Here is a 21939-nt window from a genome sequence, read left to right as displayed (position 1 = left end):
AGAATCACAGATTTGGGAGCTTTAAGTACAGACATATAATAGTTTGGAATGGTAGTCAAGACAATTTTGATAAGTAAGATGCATCCTGAAAGTGGTAGCCATCTATCTTTCCATGCTGAAAATCTGTTTTATATCAATTCAATTACATCTTTCCAATAAGATATCTTATTATTTCCTATGGATAAAGGTATACCCAAGTATATACTAGGTAACTCTTCTAGCTTGAATCTCAAAATCTTAATAATCTTTTTTTAGTAACAACCTTAGTATTCAAAATAAATACCTTAGATTTTTGAGGGTTTATCTGTTGTTTATACACTGATGTATAAATTTCTAGCATTGTCTTCATTTGGGTGTTTTCCCGAGAAGTTTATTTTTCATAGAGAAAAGTATCATCTACAAATAGAGAGTGTGTAACAGAGATAGATGTAATTGGGATATGAATACCTTGCCAAACACCACTATCATGATTAAATCTAATTAATCTACTAAATGTTTCAGCCATAATAATAAACAAGAAAGGAGCTAGTGGATCCTTGTTTGAATCCTTGAGTAGCTGCAAAGAACCTTGCTGGTGCCCCATTTATGATTATTGAAAAATCTGCACCTAAAATACATGCCTTAATCCATTTACACCATTTTTTAGAGAAACCAAACTTATGTAAGACTTCTATAAAAAAACCACTTTACCTTATCATAATATTTTAGCATATCTAATTTGACAATAAAAGATGACAAGTGAGAGGTATGAACCAAATGAAGTACCTCATGGGCAACCAGTGCCCCTTCCATAGCCTCTCTCCTTGGAACAAAGCCTCCTTGTTCTGGAGAGACAATTTTTGGAATTAGATGTTGCAAGCTTAAATAAATAGCCTTAGTAAGAATCTTATATATTGTATTGCACAAAGATATAGGCCTGAATTTTGTAACAGTTTTTGGATCTTTAACTTTTGGAAGGATAGCTATGTTTGTAGCATTGAAGTTTTTTAAAACTAAAGTAATTCTCTTGAATCTTCAAGAGATGCTAGTAAATCAAAACTTACTATATCCCAACATTTTGAAAAAATAATGTTGTAAATCCATCTGGACCTGGTGCTTTATCTGATGCTAGTAAAAAAATACTTTCTTAATTTCTTCCATAGTGAATGGCTTGATTAGATCTTCATTATCTTCCTAAGAAATAAGTTATGGAATAACATCCAATACTTCTTGTGCACCATGATTAAGGATTGGATTAGGGTTAAAACTAGGAGCTAAGATATTTTTGAAGAATCTTATGCCTTCTTCTTTAATTTTTGAAGCATTTGTGATCCTATTACTAGTGATAGCATCATTGATGGCGAATATTGACGATGTTGCTCTTTTGGCTTTGGCTGAAGCATGAAAATACTTGGTATTTTTATTTCCTTCTCTTAACCAAAGTTAGCTAGACTTGTGCCTCCAATAAATTTCCTCTCTTTTACTAAGCTCTTCCCATGTAGCTTGCAGTTGTTTTTGCTTTTCATATGTACTTGGATCCAAACCATGGAGAATAATATGATCTTGAATAGCTGTTAATTATTTTTCTACTGTTTCTTTTTCAATGAAAATGTTTTTAAACACATGCACATTCCACATTTTGATTTGGTTCTTTACATTTTTCATTTTTTTGTCAAGTTGAAACATCTTTGTGCCAATTTGAGAGGGTGCACTTACCCATCATTACCACAAAAGAGGTAAAAAGTGTGGATGTCTAAACCACATTCTCTCAAATTTAAAAGAGGGAAGATAAAAAGGTGGGGTTGTACTGATCAAAATGGTCAGTGATATTGCATAATGATCTGAGCATGTGAGAGGCAAAATTTCAGACTCCAAATTCATATTCTATAGTAGCCAATGATGTGAAATGAGAAACCTGTCAAGCCTTTCTACAATCTGTGAAAATCTCTTTATTCTGTTTGTCCATGTGAACTGTGCCTTCTTAGGAATTACATATTTCAAGCCATTATCATAAATAAAGGATACAATATCCTCAATAGTCTTGGGAGGAGGGCATATTCCACCTTTTTTTTCTTGGAGAGAGGCAGCTACATTAAAATCCCCTCCTAATATGACATATTCTGATATGTAAATTGTTGAATTATATCTGTTAAATCATCCCATAACTTTTTTTTCTCTTGAGTAGTAGTTGGTCCATAAACGTTTATCAGTTTGAAGGAGAAGTCAAAACTTTGAATACCAAGCACTTGCCAATTGTTTCCTTCACTAACTACCTCTGCAATTAGAGTCTTTGGATTCCATAAGGTTATTAGACCTCTAGATTCTCCCACTACTGACACATGTGCAGATTTCCATTTAGACCACTTATGGACTGTTGACTGGAAGGTGACTTGAGATGTTTTTGTTTCTTCTAATACAATGATATCCACCCCTGAAGAGTCAAGTTGTTGTTTAACCCTATTTCTCTTGTCAGACATTCCATGAAATAATTCTCATTGTGGGCGAGGAGAGAAACACACCCTCCTCGATATTTTGGTGATAGAAAACTTTCCATCAAGATTAGTTTGAATTCCTACTTCTATTTCCTCATTAGTTTTAGTTTTCTTAGATTTCTTTTGTCCTAACCTTTTTGATTTTGGAGTTTGTGATTGAGCTAGAGATTGAGAAATTGACATAGTCTGTGAGAAATCAAATAATGATTCTGATTGTATATTAGCTTCATCTGGGATACTGTCGTGGTCATCATCCATTAGCACCAAAGGTGAGATTATGGAAAAATCTTTTCATTAGTTGTATCTAAACTTTCCAACAACATTCCATCTATTTTATCTGAACTTTCCAAAGTTGCCAAAGGATTTTCAAACATCATTCCATCCTTTGTATCTAATCTTTCCTCTTCATTTGGTAGGAAAGGAAGCATCTTATCAATCATCATCTTATCATTATGTCTATCATGTTGAAAACCTGTTGAGCTTGTTGTCATATTTAGTATCACATCATCTTCATCATGTAAAATTTGCTCTACAATTTCATCAAATATTTGGGAACCGACAAAGTAAAGTAATTCCTTAGCCAATCTTTCTAAATGAACTGGAAACATTTTATGCTCTTGAGGAGTATATGAAAGATTAGGAGTGTTTGCCTTGGAAGAAGCCATAATGCTAATAGGATGGCTATGAAACAATAGAGTATGCATTATATCAATAGGTTTGCTACATACTAATAAATTATTGGAATCCAACCTCTGAAAGCATACATGAGACTGTTGCATCAAAAAATCCTTAATTCCCGGGAGCTAAACCTGAGGAATTACATACTGATCTTTTTGGCAATTGGATACCACCAATTTGCTAATTTCCACTGAGGGTTTATTCCTTATAAATCTATGTTGATCTTAGCATGCTATTGGAATACCCTTTTGATTATTGTAAGCCATATTGTACTACATCCTTCATGATTTTCAAAGGAGGAATCATAGGCTTTTTCATTTTTGTGATCTTGGAGATTGGAAATTGAACAACGCTGAGGATATTTTTGAATTACATAGCAAAAGTAATAGAACCATTGAAGAAAAGTATACCCTATATTCATCATCATAGATATTTCTTGATGAGGATTGTCAGTGATAGGACTCTTATAGAGAGTTGGGTTTGAGGAAAAATCTTTGCAAATCTATACTTCATCATGATCCCTTCTTAAGCATCAATGGGATTCACTCTAATATTATCATATCTAACGATCCTAAAAATTTGGTAAAAATTTGGTCAGACAGTGGCGGGAATACACATGGTCCTCGGGTTTTTTCCCAAAATTTTGGGAGCATAATCCTATGATATAATAATGTTTAATCCAAAAATATTGGCAGGAAATTCAAATCCTAGGTCAGCCTAAACATAAAATTAAGATCTAGGGTTTCATACTTTAGAGCTCTCTTTCTTCATTTTGAGGGGGTCTTCTTCTAATAATCTAAGAGCAGTTTTTTAGAGCATAAAGAGCCTTCTTTGCAGTGAAAGAGTAGATCTTTGAAGTCTTCAACAACATTCAACATTCATTTACCAAACATTCATCAAACATCATTTTATCAATTAGGAGATTTTGAAGGTGTAGGAGAACAATAGGAGATTGATGACTAAAGATTGTCTTGTACCTCTCCCTTGGGGTTCGCTTCAGGTACAGGTTCGGATTTGAGCACCATTTGAAGTTTCAGTACCGACAAAGCACATAGAAAGAGTTTTTAGGTGCATATTTCATCAGAAACCCTAAGGACAGGGGCGTGGTACCCTAGTCCTACCTAGGACAGTGGCATGGCGCCATGGTCCTGACCGTTTTCAGTAGGATTTGGCAGAACAAAGTCTTGCAGGCTTCAAAACATACCTGGTCAGTTGCAACTCCAAACTTGCAGGATCAGGATAGTGGTGTGGCACCCTGGTTTTGGACATTTCTGCTCATATTTCAAACATAGGTGCCCCTATGATTTTACCTCCTAATCTATACTTTTCAGTAGTATATCAGTTATCCTTTGATTTGTATTTCTAAGTTAGGGTTTTCTTGCTTACTTGCATCCTAGGTTAGATTGCATTTTTGAATCATTCCTCTCTATAATTTACAGTAAGGGAATAGAAACCCTAAGAGGTGATCCTTGGCTCTCTCTTCCACACAAGAAGTATTCCAAATTGTGTCACCTCCCTAGGCTCTTTCGTATTCCATGAGTGTGTATGAGAGTGGGATAAGGGTTTTCATACTTAGTCTCACTTTTCTCCCTACACACTTAGTAAGTGGGTTGGGAATGAGGTGTGGAAGGATTCTTTGCTCTTGAGATGGAAGGGGATCATCTTGGAAGAAATAAAAAGGTATAAGGGGATCATCATGGGATTCTAAGGAGATAGGATCTTGACCAACCATTGGATGGGATTGAAAAGTTTTGGTGTCTTGATCTTGATTTATGAAAGGACTTGTTTCTTCATTCTTTGGATTATCCTCTTGACATGCAACCACTTCTAAGGAAGGGGTAGGATTTTGCTTATGCATGGGGGATTCTTATAATGTGTTCATATTTCAGCATGATGGAGAAGCATTTTGGATGGGGCCTTCTAGAGTGGGTATGACTAGAATTGGGGTGTATGATGTGAGGCCCTACCTCGACTCATCCTAGCATTTCTGTTATTTTCACGATGAGACTAATATGGATGCTTTATTTTTATGCATTATGGATTTAGAACTTATATGATTCCATGATTTGGATAACATTGATGTATATTGATGCTTCATTTTTATGCATTATGGATATGGAACTTTATATGATGCTAGAATAGAATTACTTTGAGATGATGTATGCCATTATTGGATTTGGAGGACTTCATTATGATGATAGAAATAGGATGCATTTATTATGAATGGGTCAAATTTTGAGGATTATGATAATTGCTTATGTGGATTAATTGGGATATATGAGATATTGATTTATTACTGTCAATTGTATGAGTGTTTGATGTGTATTCAAATTCATGTGTTTTATAATATATGTGGTTATTTGGAATTACTAATGTGTAAATTGAGATGTGTAGGAAAATTATCCATGTGACCATGGAAATATTATGGAGAACCAAACCTAGACCTATGTACGTTTGTAAAGCTAGGGGTTGTCTATTTGGAGAGACAACACCCCGTTTGTATAGTATTTTATTTGTGAAAGTAAATGATGCATGTGTGTTAAATTGATTTTATTAATTTGTGTAAATCCAACAAGACACAAATTCCATGTGTAAATTTTATAATGTATTTTATTGTGTCACTTGACACATGTGCTGATTAGTGTCATTGATTTTGACTTGTCTCTTGGAGGGAGTTTGTTTCTACCAAAGCCCATTCCAAACATTTGAGTGTGGTCCCAAATTTGCCTTGGGTAGGGAGCCTTGGGAGTGGTCAACTCAGGTTTGACCCGTAGGTTAACTTCAGTTGGGTTTCTAAGGGGTCAAATAGACTCCTAGGGTTAGTTTTAGGGATTTTCCAAAGGTCCAAAGGGTATACCTATGGGTTAGGGGTATTTTTAAACATGTGACTACTCCCATGTGACTGTTTAGTCACCTCAAAAAGTGGTTTTTCCAAGGTGAGCGAAAATTCAACTTAGAAGGTTACTCCTAGGATAAACAACCTTCCCTTTTGATGTCAAACTCTCTTCCCCATCCTCTCTTACCTTTTTCTCTTTCCAGTTTTAGCAACATGTAAGAGGTTGGGAAGACCAACCAATGGGAACTCTCACTCTATCCAAGGGGTTGGGAAGAGTGAGAGAGGCCTTCTTAGGGAAGGATTAGGGACTTAGTGGGTTAATCACCCATTCTCCATTGTTGGAGATTATGCAATTTTGAAGAATAGTTGTAGGATATAATTTTGGCTAAGTGTTGGTGAAAAGATTGTGTGGATTTGGGCTGCTCATCCCCAACTAGATCTATCAAAACCTTTGGGCAGATTAAGGTTGGTTCTTACTCTCTTTTGTTTATGTTGCATATGCATGTTTGAAGAAATGCTTGTATGAAAGTGTTGTTTAATTGTATTTTACTTTGTGAAAGAAAATGTGATTTCCCCTTCATTTCTTTTATGCATTTTCTTGTATTGGGAGTATCCAAGGCCTCCTACTCTTGGGAGAGTAGGATGGTCTTGGGGTGGAAGAAGTTTGACAACCTTGGGTGAGAGGCTCTCCTTTAAGGAGAGTGATTTCAAGGGTGTTCTTTTGTGACCCTTGCTGCATAGCCTTGTTTATGCATTTGGGGGTCATAAGGAGAGATGGTATGGCATACATGCCTTTGGGGGGCATAAGGATGTGGGGATGTATTTGTGTTGTATTTGGTTGCCATGAGGTGGCTTGAGATGTTCCATGCTTGCAGTCTCCTCAATGGTATTTGGTCCACTTCCACCCTTGGAAAATCATCACAAGTTGTGGTGAAGTGTAGCCTTGGTTGGGAAAATTGTTTGTTGTGTGTTTACCCCTTGCTTGTTGTGGTTGTATGTGTGTAACCCATCTAGTGCTTCGTTCTCCAAGCTTGAGGGTGGCTTCTAGTAAGCCTAGGCTAGGAGGTGAGCACTCCATGGTCAAGCCTTATGTTTGATTTGCAGGTTGCTTGGGATGGGAAGGAAAAAAAAAGAAAGATAGAAGTTGCTGGTTTTTACTTGAGTTGCAGAAAAGATTAGGAAAAGAGATGATGTATTTAAGTTGTAGCTATGTGAAGGAAAGCTAAATGTTGTATTTATTTTTCAAGAAAAAAAAATGTATCTATTTTATATTCAAGTTCTCATTCAAAAGAAAAAGAGAGACTAGTTGGGTTTCATACCCATTTGTAATGTTAACTACATCCTATTCTAAATATGCTATTAAGAAGTGCTTTATTCTATTAAGTTACTTTTGCAAACTGAAATTTACATTTCTTTATTAAGTCCCTATAGTTACTAAAATGATGTTTTGATGCATTCTTGTTATATTGGAATATAAAAGTTCATTTTATTCCTTCATGCAAATTGAAATTTTGGAAATAGGAAAAACAAGCATTTAGACCTATTTGAGATAGATTCAAATTTAATAAATGGTTAAATAGGGTTAATATGCCTACCTCTAAATTGATTTTTTAATGTTTCCTAGGCTAAAGTAGTTGTTGTTAGAATTTACTACATTCTGTCATTTCTTTTACTAGTAGAAAATATATCTGGTTTATTACATTTTGTCATTTTAATTACTGCAAAAAAAAATAAATCTAGATTTTATACCCTATCTCTAAAGTTAGCAACTAGTTGTCAAAAGAAAGATACAATGCATTATTTTAAATCTGTTTGTTAGAAAACTTGCTGTTAAGTGTCTTTTGAAAGGAAGAAGAGAAAAAAAATAAAAATTTACAGATTTAATTTGTAGATTTAATTAGCAGAGGAAATGATTAGTTTGGGTTTAATATTTCACATGTAACAGAATTGAAAGCCTAGGTATTAACATAATTGAAAAAAATTAAAAAAAATAAACAGAATGCTCAGGAGTATATATATATATATATATATATATATATATATATATAAAGGATACTATTATAAGCAGGAAATAAAGAGGTATTTACCCTACGTTAGTTCTCTGATTTTTTTTTGTCATATTATAAACGTAGCCTGATATTAATATATATATATATATATATATATATATATATATATATATCTCCTATTTAAAAAGTAAAAAGAAAAAATAAAACAAAAAAAAATAAAAATAAAATATCATACTGCAGACCGACGGGGGAGGGCCAAGAAACCCTACCCCACCAGATCGGGACCCTCTCCTTCCCCTTGCGGGCGCCACAATGAGCGGACGTCGCTCGCTGTGGGTCGTCCGTAGTGGGCAAGGTGAAGCCCGCCACTGCGGGCGACCCCCAGCGGCGGTGATCGCCACTGTGGTAACCCACAGTGGGCGGTAGCCGCCACTGTCAGTGGACGGCGGTCGCCACCTTTAGCCCTTCCCCCTGCGTGTCCGCTCAGCCTTCTACCCAGCGTGAGCTTCTCTGCTCCTCCCTCCATGGCCGTCGCCTGACCAAGGCCGCCACCTCCTCCCTTTCCCTGCACAAAAAAAATACTCACACACAAACCACATGCCCTAACCCAATTTCGGGTTAGGGCAAATTCAGAATGGGTTAAAAAGAATAAAGGTGTGGAATATTTAACTTAAAGTTTAGGGTTGCATATGAATTAAAATGGAGTTAGTGAATTAAAAAAAAATAAGGGGGGGAAAACCCTATTCAAATTTTGAATAGGGTATCCCATGTATTTTTTTTAAGTTAATGTATTCATATGGGTATTAATAGGTGCATATTTTAATATAAGAATATATTGTAGTGAACCTAGTTAAGGCATTCCCTAACTTAGGATAATAGTTATGTATATTTTAACGGGTTTAAATGGAAAACTAAAGGGTTTTATTTTATTAATATGTATTAATTAGTGCCTTGCTAGTATTTTGATCTTAGGGAATTTATTATTTGGTCAACATTATGAGTTAACAAAGCAAATGCTATAAAAGGGTCATTTTAACCCCTAGGCGAATTTTAAATGCATTTTATTTATCACTCATTTAAAGTTAAGTTTTCATAGTCTAAATGCTAGTTTTGATATAACTAATGCATCGAGTAATTAAAAGATTACTTGGGATTGATAATATCTCATGTCAAGTTAATTGAGAGCTTTTGTTTAAATGAATTTATTTATTTGTTATTTGGAGGGATAATAATAACTCTTTGGAAAATTAATATTCCGTTTTTAAATGTAGAATTTCTTTTCACTAAATTGATTTAGTTATTAGATTAGTTCAAACCATAGTCAAGACTAAACTTGTTATTGCGTTATTTTAGCAAGTTAGTTTTATTAGGTTATGTATTTAAATTTTTTTTTTTATTCCGTTTGTGCCCAAAAGTTTGGGCATGACATATGATGTCCTAGGATCTAATTTATCCAAATCGTATAAAGGATTTGTATGAAAAAATGCATAAGGTTGGATTTGTACTCTTGATAGCCCTTTAGGGTCAACATGAAAAGTATCATCATTAGGTTCATTATTTGAAAGAGATGGTATGGATTGTTGTTGACAAGCTCTGGGAGATGAAGCCATGGTGGAAGAGATGAAGGCTACATATGGAGCCTTTCCAGACATAGGTTCATGATTTTTATCATGCTTAGGAGTAGTGCCTTATTTCTCTATAGGCGAGTCATTAGGATCTTCAATTTCAATGATACCATTATCAAGGAGGTCTTGAATCTTATGTTTTAATTCCATGCAATCCGAAGTCTCATGTTTGTTATGTCTATGATATGCACAATAATTACTCAAAAATTCACATCCCCATGTGGTTGTTGGAATCCAAGAACACTAAGAGGGGGGGGGGGTGTGAATCAATGTTTTGTCGATATAATCGATTTTAACCTTATTAACAACGTAATTTAGTAATAGGTAAACATAAAGAATATAATAGAAAATAAAAATGAGGCAACCAGAAGAGCATAAACCATAACTCAGAGAATTATACGTGGAAAACCTCAAAGAGGAAAAACCATAGTGGGATTGATGACCCACAATAACTATCCACTGGCCAAATGAATAAATATTACAATAGGGGCTTGCATATATAGGAAGACCAACTGCCTAGAGAAAACTACTCATCACAAAAGGAGCCTCACTGACTAGAAACACCAAATATGGAGTTACAAATGAAATTCTAAACTCTGAAAGTGCATCTGCTATGCTGGATGAGTTTTGGTTAAAGCACAGTTTGTACCGGTTTTGACTCTGTTTCCCTTATCGGTATCTTGCTTCGCTTCCCAAACCTCTAAACCAATATCCAAGACTGACTACAAAATATTACATTCGTATTCTCTTGATCAAGATCGTTCACACAATATCACATCAATATATTCCATTACATTACAAAATAACCTAACTAGACTGACTTAAATACCCTTCCCAAACACAAACATAATTGCCTTATGTCGGCTTACAATGATAGGAAAATTTATTTACATGCTGGCCTAAACAAAAATAAATTCATTAAACTTTGAGATTGATGCCTTTGATCGTTGTTGTGTAGACCTACCAGATCAATCTCCTATGTCGGCCTCATTTATCGATTCCTAGTTTTTCGGTTTCCCTTTCCTATCGGTTATCGAAGTCCTTGACTTGCCAGTTCATCAAATGTTGAATGCCTATGTCCAAACCATGAATATCGGTGAGTGTCGATTAAGAGTCCAACCCAAAACTGATATGTGTTGCCATCAATGACAACACTACTAAACCAAATGAGTGTCAATGGTCAATAGTGGTCTTGTTAGGAAATATGATAAGATTGTGCTCAAGAAGATCTTCTAAAGCTAACTCAATAGATTGTCCCAAAGGTATAAACTGTCTATCTAGGGGACACTTAGAAGAAATGTCTTGTTGTCTTAGTGAAGGAGTCATGGGATCTTATTCAAGCTTTGGCTTTTGATTTTCAATTACTTGTTGTTCCACCTTATGTAATTGTTTTAGCATTCCTTGAAGTTTTTTGTTCCTGATATCATTAAATTGTATCTCAAGAGGGTGTTAGATAGCTTAGATAACCAGAGGATAACTAAGAGGGGGGTGAATTAGTTGTCAACAGATTACATAACTTTAAGCATTCAAAACCTTATTACAGGAACACATACACTCAATATCGGAATGCATAAACCAAATATCGGAATAATAGATATAGAAATCAAGAATAACATAAATCACAGAATAGTTATCATCCATCCATAACACAAGACACCAAGATGTGTACGTGGAAAACCCGGTAAAGGGAAAAACCACGGTGGGAAGCCTACCCACAATCAGATAATACTTCTGCAGTAAGTATGTGATTACAAAATGAGGGGCATGCATATGAAAGAAGACCAATAACCTAGAGTGCACTGCTCATCACAAAAGGATCCTCACTAACTACAAAAGAAATCCAGACTACAATCTGGAAAGAAGAGTGAACTGCAAAGATAGCATCTCCTATGCCTGAGTATAGTTCTGGTTAAGCTCTGTATCAGAGGTCTTAAACCTCTCTTACCAACCCAGTTCAATCACCTATGATCGACCAAAACTCCTGCATATTCTTAGAACATTATTCACACATAGATAATCACATAACCATGATGTACAAAGAGATCTTACATCATATTTATACCAACTCGAGACCTAAACAATTACTTCGGCCACCTAAAACATAATACAATAAATTCAAAACATAAACCCACAATCCAATGATCAAACGAGTTGGCCTAAGACCAAAACAACATAATCCAATCAATAAATCCATCTGGTAACACATTGAGATCATCCACCAACATGTTACATAATCCAGTCCATAACCTAGTAGAATAAGACCAGACCCAAAATAGGTCGCCATAAACCAAATCCAACAACACCGATAAACATGAACATTAACAAGATAACCAATAGCATCCCGAAAGCCATCTAAAAGCCACACCAACACCACTTATCACATGCATCTAAATATCTTCAACAAATCTCTTCTAGTAAAACCCTTACCGGTGACTAAAAGGCTTACTAGAGCAAATGATAGCATCGGACTCATCAAATATCAAACCAACTGATCATGATATGCATCTGAATAGCATGAATGATAGATCCAACCAATTCCAAAAGCCAAAACATACTAGAACAATATCATAATCTAACCACTCTACCAAAACCTATCAAAAACTGGTAAACAACCAAAACAGTCGGTGTTGCCATCAATGACAAAACATCAATGCAACACATAATCAATTCCTCCAAGTTGCCAATAGAGGGGTCATTGAATCTTTTTGTTGGACTTGAATGCCATATATTTCTCTCATGAGATCTTGAATTTGTTGGGCCAAGGTATCCATGGAGATTTATGATAGTTTTAATCTTTGACCCAAGGTTTATGGATATGACGATGAATGAGACTCAAGGTGTGATGCAAACCCTAAAGTGCAAAGGGGGAACTATATGACATGAGTGAGGTTAGGACGTAACTAAGGATAAATGTTTAGATTAAGGTGCAAAGTATGTAATAGGAAGGTGAGATTGGGATATGATAAAGATCAATGCAAAATGTTAATCCCTAAATGGGATATGAGGATGAATGATGTTTGATGCAAGGACTAACGATACCCTAGGTCTGAAAAATGTTTGCAATGTGAGTTTTGACTTGTTCTATGATGGATAGATAAAAGGATAAGTGATCAAAAATAGGGCATGCTATGATAGGAGATGATGAAATCCAAGTGAAATACCAACTCAAAGACACTGATAGGTTCCCTAACTCAAGGAAGATGTACCTCAAGTGATAAGGGTGATTGATGATCAAAAGTTGATGTCAGACCTAAGACGAGAAATCCTAAGTGCAAGAAATGTTTTTGGGTTTGTAGCATCATAAAATTGTGACCCTAGCAATTTTTGACTGCATTAGGGTCCTCATGCATGCGAATTTGAATCCTCTAGCCTGATCGGAGACTAGAGATTTCTCAGCTTGCGGAAACAACTTCTTCCTTGGCCTCTATATCACCCCATTCGCACTTTGCCCTAGAGAAAGGGGTAGGATAGGGGCATGGTGCCACTGTCCCCCTTGGATAGGGGTGTGGTTCCCTTGTTCTCCCAGGACAGGGGCATGGTGCCCCTGCGCCTGCCCTATTTTGGGGCAGGACCCTTCCTAGGGTTGCATTGTTGGTTGTGCCTCGGGTGTGAAACACCCCTAATGTCGGCCCATGATGAAATTCAAATCCACTAACATGTATTTAAGGGGGCTTTCATCCTCTCATTTGCATAAGTTGGATAGGTAGAAGTTGGAGACATTCAAGTTGCACAAGTGATCAAGTATTCAAGCATTCTTTTCCAACATTGAGCATTTTCAAGTCTTCCTTCAAGGCTAGGTGTTGCATTCAAGTCAAGGATTCAACCATTGAAGAGGAGATTGATTTCAACATTCAATTCCACACAAAAATTTATATCAACATTAATATCACAACCTCCCTTGAGGTGATTTACAATTCAGTCTTTCATTTACAACTACTTGCAAATACTTTCTTTCATTACTTGGTTAATTCCAAAACTGGGGTTTCACCTAAAGGCAAACCCCCAATCCCAACCCATTTTCCTCTCTTTTCTATGTGTAGGTTGCAGGTGTGAAACTGTAGTTTTAGATTCGGGCTTCATTTGCAAAGATGGAAAACCTATTTTCATTTCGCGGATTTTTCGGAGGACCCTGTACATTCCTGCCACGGTCTGGGCAAATTTTCTTCAAATAGCAGGGCGACTTCGTCGCGACATTTTATTGCCATATCCAAGTGCACAACTTCATCTCATATCCTGATCTCAAGTTATAATAAGTTCTTTGCACTTTTGTACTACATAATTCAATCAATTTCCTTTCCAAATCAAACAAGAAAGAGGGGATCAACTTAGCATTCCCAATTCATTCATAATTCAATCTACCATCTTTGTGTGGAGAGATTGAATCTAGTGAATTATCCTCTCCTCTTTCTAATGTAATGGTGAAAAGTGTTTGAATGGTAATCAATAGAGAAACTCTCATCTCTCTTTGAGGGAAAGGGTAGTTTCCTTCTTCAGTTATCATTCACCATTTTCCCACCATTACATTTTGGTGAACCCGACATCTTGCATGCTTTCCTTTGGATAAAATTGCATATTTTTCATTTACAAGTTTCAACTTTCTACAAACTTAGTGGTTAAATCATTCAAAACCCTATTTTTTAAAATTAAAACTGAACTTGTGATTTGTAAAAATTGCTTGTGGTTATCTTATATCTGAAAATTGCTTTGTTTGTCAAATTCAATTTTTCATTGTCTTGTTCAATTTGCAATTAAAATCTACAAAATTAAGAGGTTATTTGTCAAAACCCTAATTTTCGAAAATCATATTGAACTTGTGCAAAAATTGGATTTCAATTTAATTTTCAGATTTTTGATTGTTCTTAGATTTGTCTTCATTCGTACAATTCAAAATTTCAATTTCCCCCCTTCTTCCCAAAATTCAAATTTCAAAATTAAGTGGTTAGGTCATCCAACCCTAATTTTTAAAACTAATTGGATTTTGTGTGAATTTCAAATCAATTTCATTTACATTCAAATTTCTAAGGTGTCCCTATCCATTAGGTTTAACACTTTTGAAAATTACAATTCAATTCCTCTTTTTCTTCAAAACCCTAATAGGGTCCTATTTTCATATTTGCGCCTTCATTTCACCCATCTAGAGATTGTAAAATTTGCCAATTTTTTGGGGTTAGCTTTAAAATCATCGTAATATCCATCCCTGAAAATTTCAAAAAAAGTTGGTCGGACCATGTGCATTCCCACCACGGTCCTTGACTTTTTTTCTGAAATTTCGAGAGACTGTTATGACTGTATTTAATAGCCTAAATCCGGAAGATTGACCAATTTTATCGATTTTTGATCCCTCTAGAATAAGAAATTCCTTCAAAATTTAACATTTCAGATTTCAAGACACTTTTTAAAATTAAGAGGTTAATTATAGTTTGCCCTGATTTTAAAAATTATGATTTTAAAATTAAGTGGTCTTCCCTTGGCCCTAATTTTAAAAATTCCAATTTCCTTTCATTTTTTTGGAAATTGTGTCATCCTCTTCCCCCAACAAAGTTCAAATTGTGTAATCATTATCTTCTTGAATTTTGCATTACTCAATTTTGTAAGCTTTGTTATACAATTCAAAATTTAAATTTTCCCTCTAGTGCATGCATTTTACCACTATTAGTCCTACCTATCCTATCCCTGTTAGACGAAGCATTACAATTAAGGCTTCCCAAGGTTTAATTACCGAGGAGATGGAGCCCAATCTAGGTGACTTCTTTAATGAGGATCATGCTAATTCTTCCCATCCTAATCATGTGCCTATTCATCCCATGATGAAGAAGAAGCTTTAACTAGGGTCTCTATAGATCAACTTTCCACATTGGACAATCAATTTGATAACTTTCAACAATGGATGTCCCAAGAATACCCTAATTGTGAAGCTCTTCCATTAATTGAAGGCCTTAAACACATGATTGAAAGTGATAAGAATGGAATTGATATATTACGTGGCATTGCACATATTGTTGATTCTAATGTCATTCCTATCAAGAGTTGTGTTGAAACCTTAGGTTACTCACAACCTTCAACACAAGTCAATCCTTCAATTCCTTTGACTAATCCCAGGACTACTGTTCCTACTTTCACATCTAACATCATAACTACTTCAACTCAAATATCATTCCTACAACCATGGGTCATGGGGGAAATCCCTTTTCTTCATTTAATCCTCCATCTTTACCTATGTCTTCCATGAGTGTTACTATTATTCCTCAACCAATTAGAGTGACACAAGGGGGGAATTCCTTCAAAAACTTCATTCCTCCTTTAAGTGTCCCTTTTCCTACCCAATAATCACCAATACCTACTTATCATAATGTCCCACCACCTTATTCTCAGTCCATGCCTTCTTTCAATAACATCACACCACCTACTCAATCACCTATGTCTAACATCAATTCCTCCACCAAAATAACAATTAACAATCTTGCTCAAACGGGTCTTCCTTACAACAACAAATTGCTTCCATGAGTCAATCCAAGTTTAGTGTGCCCACCTTTGATGTTGCAAGCCCACTTTCTCTTGATATTGTTAAAGTTGTACCACCTAAACATGTTGAGATCCCTCAATTATAACTCTATAATGGAAAGGGTGATCCTCTTACGCATGTCAAAATATTCCAAACCTTGTGTACCGATTTTTCTTATGATCAAAGATTGCTTGCAAAACTGTTTACAAGAATACTAAGAGATAAGGCTTTACAATGGTATTGCTCTTTGCCTTCTTATTGTATCACTTCTTTTCAATAATTGGCAAATGCTTTCATCCAACAATTTCAAAACAACATTGGTCCTAAAATCATTTTGACTGATTTAATACATTGTAAACAATGTGTTAAAGAAAAAGTGACTGATTTCATTGGTAGATTTAAGCATTTGTGTGCTCAAATTTCTTTTCATGTTCTTGATAATGATATTCAAAGAATTTTCATTTCTAATTTGTAAGAAGATATCAGAGAAAAGCTTCTTTTGTCTGAGTTTACTTCCTTTCCGTAGTTGTGTACAACACTCCACAATTATCGACTGGTTGTGAGTCAAATGGATTAATCCGCTCCTATAGCTCCAAGTGGTAAGGGGGAGAGTGTTAAACAACTATTTGTGAAGTTCAAACCAACAAAAAGAGTCACCAAGTTCAATGATCCAATCAACAACAACCATGTGAATGCTACAACATGTGTGCCTTCTATTTCTAAATTTTTCCAAAGAGAAAGACAGTTTACTCCTTTGAATGAATCTTTACATAGTATTATGTCTTAGTTGTTGCACATAAATGTTATCAAACTTCCTCCCATAAAACAAATTGATCCTTCCAAACTTGCATCTCCTTATTTTGATAACAATTCCTTTTGCCAATTCAATCGTCAACCTGTTTAGAAATGTTTTGCATTGAAAAATAAGGTTCAAGACTTGATTGATAATAATATTATATCTTTGGCAGATGTGAATGATAAAGAGAATAAATCATTTTTTCCTCCTAATCAAAATCTTAAGATTTTCACTGATCCCTTGCCATCTCATACCTCTAACGTTATTGAGATTGTGCCTAATTCTCTCACTTTTGAAGAATTCACCTCTATGGCTCCAAACTTGGTTAATATGGTAGAAAAATAGGATATGCCTAAAGATCCTTGTATTACATTTAACCCTAGTGAGACCATTAGAGCACTTGGTGGCCCTTTATACATAGTGGCGAAGGTTAAGGATATCCCTTGCCGTGGTGCCCTGATTGATCCCTCTTGCATGGTTAATGTCATAACTGAAGAGTATCTTTTCATTTTACGATTGCATAAACCATTATATGATGCTTCTAATATCGTTGTGAAGTTATTTGATGGCTTCTCTTGTCCTACCATTGGTTCTATCACCCTTCCTATTGAGGTTCATTCTAAATCCATGGATGTTGACTTTGTTATCATACCTTCTTCTGAGCAATTCCATGTGAAGTTGGGCTATCCTTGGTTATCTTCCATGAAGGCTATAATTGTGAACCATAGCTTATTTCATCCATCTGAAAGAAGCCCTAGTGTTCCTATTGATCTCTTTTGGCCTAAACAGTTTCAATCTCTTCCATCAAGGAGCGATGCTCTTTATCAATCTTATCAAAAAGGGAAGAATGACATGATCTTATCCTTAAGTCAACCTAGATCGCCAACATTTGACATTCCTATTATTCTTCAAGATGAGGTTCTTTCCCTAATGGATAGAACTAATCTCCCTCCTAAGGAAGATTGTCCACCTACCCCTATGGATGTGACTTTATCTTCTCTTAGGGAGAACAACAATATTCTTCCTAAGGTTAGACCTATACCTCCTCCTCATGATGAACCTGGTCTCCTTCCTACACCTAATATTCCTCCTTTATATGGCGTAGTTCCACCTCCTTCCTCTTATCGAGAGAAGTGGCCTGTTTCTCCTATTGTTCAACCAAAAAGACCTCAACCTAAACCTTCAACTATCAAGGAAAGAAACACTCCTACTTTTTAAAGTGTTCTTCCTCCTTCTCAGCCTTCCACTAAGAATCGATGGAATCATTGTGCGAGAGAATATCGACGAAGATGCTGTGTTTGAGCTCGTGAAACTATCCCTCAAAATATTCAAACTCCTCAAACTTGGATAGTTAACATGATTCCCTTTTCTCCTAAGCAAGATGTTCAACCTACATCTCCAAATCATAAGTTGCACAAAACATGTGATGGTTTTACTCCTATTCATGTTCTTTCTCCTCTTTCTCTAAACTTTGATGAGGAAATGGGTGAAAATGTTATTCATAATGGCAATACAACTCCTAATGCTTCTAATAGTGAGTATGAATATGTTGATGTAGACAAGCATTTATCAACTGAGTTTTCACAAACCCAACAAAGTGACTTACAACATGAGTATAGTCCTTGTTTGGATCTTGTGATAGATCCATCTACTGTGCTCAATATCGCTCCTCTGACATATTGCTCGCCTTCCCGAAACAGTGATAACCAAGATCGGGAGGCAAATGTCATGCTCGATTAGCAATATTAGCATTGCAGATCTTTCTCTCTCTCCTTTCTTTCTCTTTTGTGACCATTATTCTATGAGTATCCCTGTTCTTCAATTGTTTCCTTAATGTCTACTTGGGGACGATGCAAAGCATTGGCATCTTCTTTTGATCTCTTTCATGTTGAATCAAAAGACATCCTCTCTTCCCTTTCTTCTAAGGTAGTGTCCTTCTTTGGGGAATGAAGATTATTATATGCATATACATACATGATGTACATGAGTTATCATACATCATATTGACCCCGAGGAAAGTGACACTACCTCGTGTTTTGTGTTCATTATCCTTGGGTTTATTCCTTGATTGGGGGATAAATCCTTGTGATAACATGCTCCCTCTCTTCTCTCTCTCTTGGGTGTATCCTATCTTAAAGAAATCACCCTCGATAAGGCACATGTGATCGCTTTAATGTGGGGGCATACACTCCGCTCATACTTTCCTTCTTGTGATACTTAGAATTACTTAGTGAACTTTGTTTTGCTTTGTATTATTTAGTATCCTTGCTTTCATGACTCATAGTGAAGGGAACTTTGCTACTTGCAGTCATGGTTCTCCCCTTCTCGATCTTCCCTTTTACTTTGACAATCGAAGTCATAAGATCCTAAGTCCACTGGGGGCTTGGCGCATCTTGCCTTCTTGACGTGGTAAAAGTCTTTCAATCTTGTTTCCTTGTAATTTACTAATAGTATTGGCGTACACTTATACTCCCACTAAAGTGGGGGCTAAATGTAGTATCATAAAATTATGACCCTAGCAATTTTTGACTGCATTAGGGTTCTCACGTATGTAAATTTGAATCCTCTATCCTAATCGGAGACCGAAGATTGCTCAGCTTCGGAAACAACTTCTTCCTTGGCCTCTGCATCACCTCGTCCGCACTCTGTCCTGGAGAAAGGGGTAGGACATGGGCATGGTGCTCTTGTCCTCCTAGGAAAGGGGCGTGGCACCCTTGTCCCTGCCTTATTTTGGGGCAGTACCCTTCCTAGGGTTGCAGTGTTGGTTGTGCCTCGGGCGAGAAACTCCCCCGATGTCGACCCGTGACGAAATTCAAATCCACTAACATATATTTAAAGGGGCATTCGTCCTCTCATTTGGATAAGTTGGATAGGTCAAAGTTGGATAGATTCAATTTGCACAAACGATCAAGCATTCAAGCATTCTTTTCCAACATTGAGCATTCTCAAGTCTTCCTTCAAGGCTATGTGTTGCATTCAAGTCAAGGATTCAACCATTGAAGAGGAGATTGATTTCAATATTTAATTCCACACAAGCATTTCTATCAACATTGCTATCACAACCTCCCTTGAGGTGATTTACAGTTCAGTCTTTCATTTATAGCTACTTGCAAATACTTTCTTTCATTACTTGGTTAATTCTAAAACTAGGGTTTGACCTAAAGGCAAATCCCCAATCCCAACCCATTTTTCTCTATTTCCCGTGTGTAGGTTGTAGGTGCGCAACTGTACTTTTGGATTCAGGCTTCATTTACAGAGACGGAAAAACCCTTTTCATTTCAAGGATTTTTCGGAGGACTATGTGCATTCTTGCCATGGTCTGACAACTTTTCTTCAAATTCACAGGGCGACTTCGTCTCGACATTTTACTACCAGCTCCAAGTGCACAACTTCATCTCATATCCCAATCTCAAGTTATAATAAGTTCTTTGTCACTTTTGCACTACATAATTCAATCAATTTCCTTTCCAAATCAAACAAGAAAGAGGGGATCAACTTAGCATTCCCAATTCATTCAAAATTCAATCTACCATCTTTATGTGGAGAGATTGAATCTAGTGAATTATCCTCTCTTTCTAATGTAATGGTGAAAAGTGCTTGAATGGTAATCAATAGCGAAACTCTCATCTCTCTTTGAGGGAAAGGGTAGTTTCATTCTTGAGTTATCATTCACCATTTTCCCACTATTACAAGGTTATTTTAGAATTTTGATTGAAGTATACAAGAGGTGGGATTAATTCCTAAAGGGAGATGAGGATGTACAAGAATTCAAGTATGACCTTATGAAGGTGTGTAAGGATAAAGGGTGTGTTCTAAGAAAATGATGTAAGGCTATGCAAAGATTATGAATATGATCTAAGAGAATTATGCAAGGGTATAACCTAATGATGGTATGCAAAGGTTTGATCTAAGGGCGTTATGCAAAGGTTTGACCTAATGGTGGAACCTAAGGACGTGATGCAAGGATAAGACCTAAAGGAAATATGCAAAGGTATGATCTAAGGGTGGAATGCAAGGTCCTAAAAGGTGTGATGATGTGACTATGAAAGAACCTAAAAGATCAAAACTGGAAAATGATGTCTCAAGAGATTTGACATGCTTGTTTTGAGAACACAGGTTCGATGTTTCAATGACAATGTTGTTTTGCAAGGTTTCAATTTCAAGTGGTGCTGATTATGAAATATTCTTGTTTGTTTTGCACACACTCAGAAAACATGACAGACAGAATGCTTGTTTGATTTTGAAATAAAAAAAACATTCAAGCACAATCGTAAGGCTAGCTAGGACAATAGTTGTTGGATCTCACTTGGGTTTCCCCAACTATGCTTGCTCAGAGAAAATACTTAGATGTTTGACCCCACTAGCTCCACTCCATGAATCTCACTTCTCCAGGGTAGCTAAGCATTAGTCCCCATGAAAACTCCCCATGGCAAACTTTGTATCTCTACTAAGAACCGTAAGGATGTGAGATGACATTAGATGTCCGACCTCTTGTACCAACAACTAAAAAGTTTTTGGTTTCTAAAACAAGGAGTTTCTAGTAAGGGCATCCATTCAGGTGGCCATACATGCGGCGTTTCACTCAAATTAATGAGGCCTCCCAACCCTTGCAAGTTTTTATGCATCACACATATGCTAAGGGAGACATACATCGGTATGACACATCGACACCCGTTGCCTGCAAGTTTCCTCACAGACACATTCATTTATAGTGGCTTGGATGGGCTTGGCCTTAGCGTCGTTACCACTTGGGTTGTTCCCTCCCACCGAGCCTTAAGGGCTTCTCGAGAGGTAGATCCTCTAAAAGGTAAAACAAAAAGAGCCTATTGCTCAAAACACTGGTTAATTTTAAAGCATCAATCGAAGTGTTTTCTAAACTAATAGACAATCAATTTCAAAATCAAGTCTTCATCAGACATCTTGCACCAAATGTCATTAGTAGTTTCAAAATTATGGTCTTCGATGCTCGATTATAGCCTACACAAAAATGAGAGTCCAGATTAGTCCACAAAAAAAAAAAAA

The sequence above is a fragment of the Cryptomeria japonica genome, chromosome 11, assembly GCF_030272615.1.
Source record: "Cryptomeria japonica chromosome 11, Sugi_1.0, whole genome shotgun sequence".
NCBI classification, from domain to species: Eukaryota; Viridiplantae; Streptophyta; class Pinopsida; order Cupressales; family Cupressaceae; genus Cryptomeria; species Cryptomeria japonica.
This window is presented reverse-complemented; position numbering follows the sequence as displayed.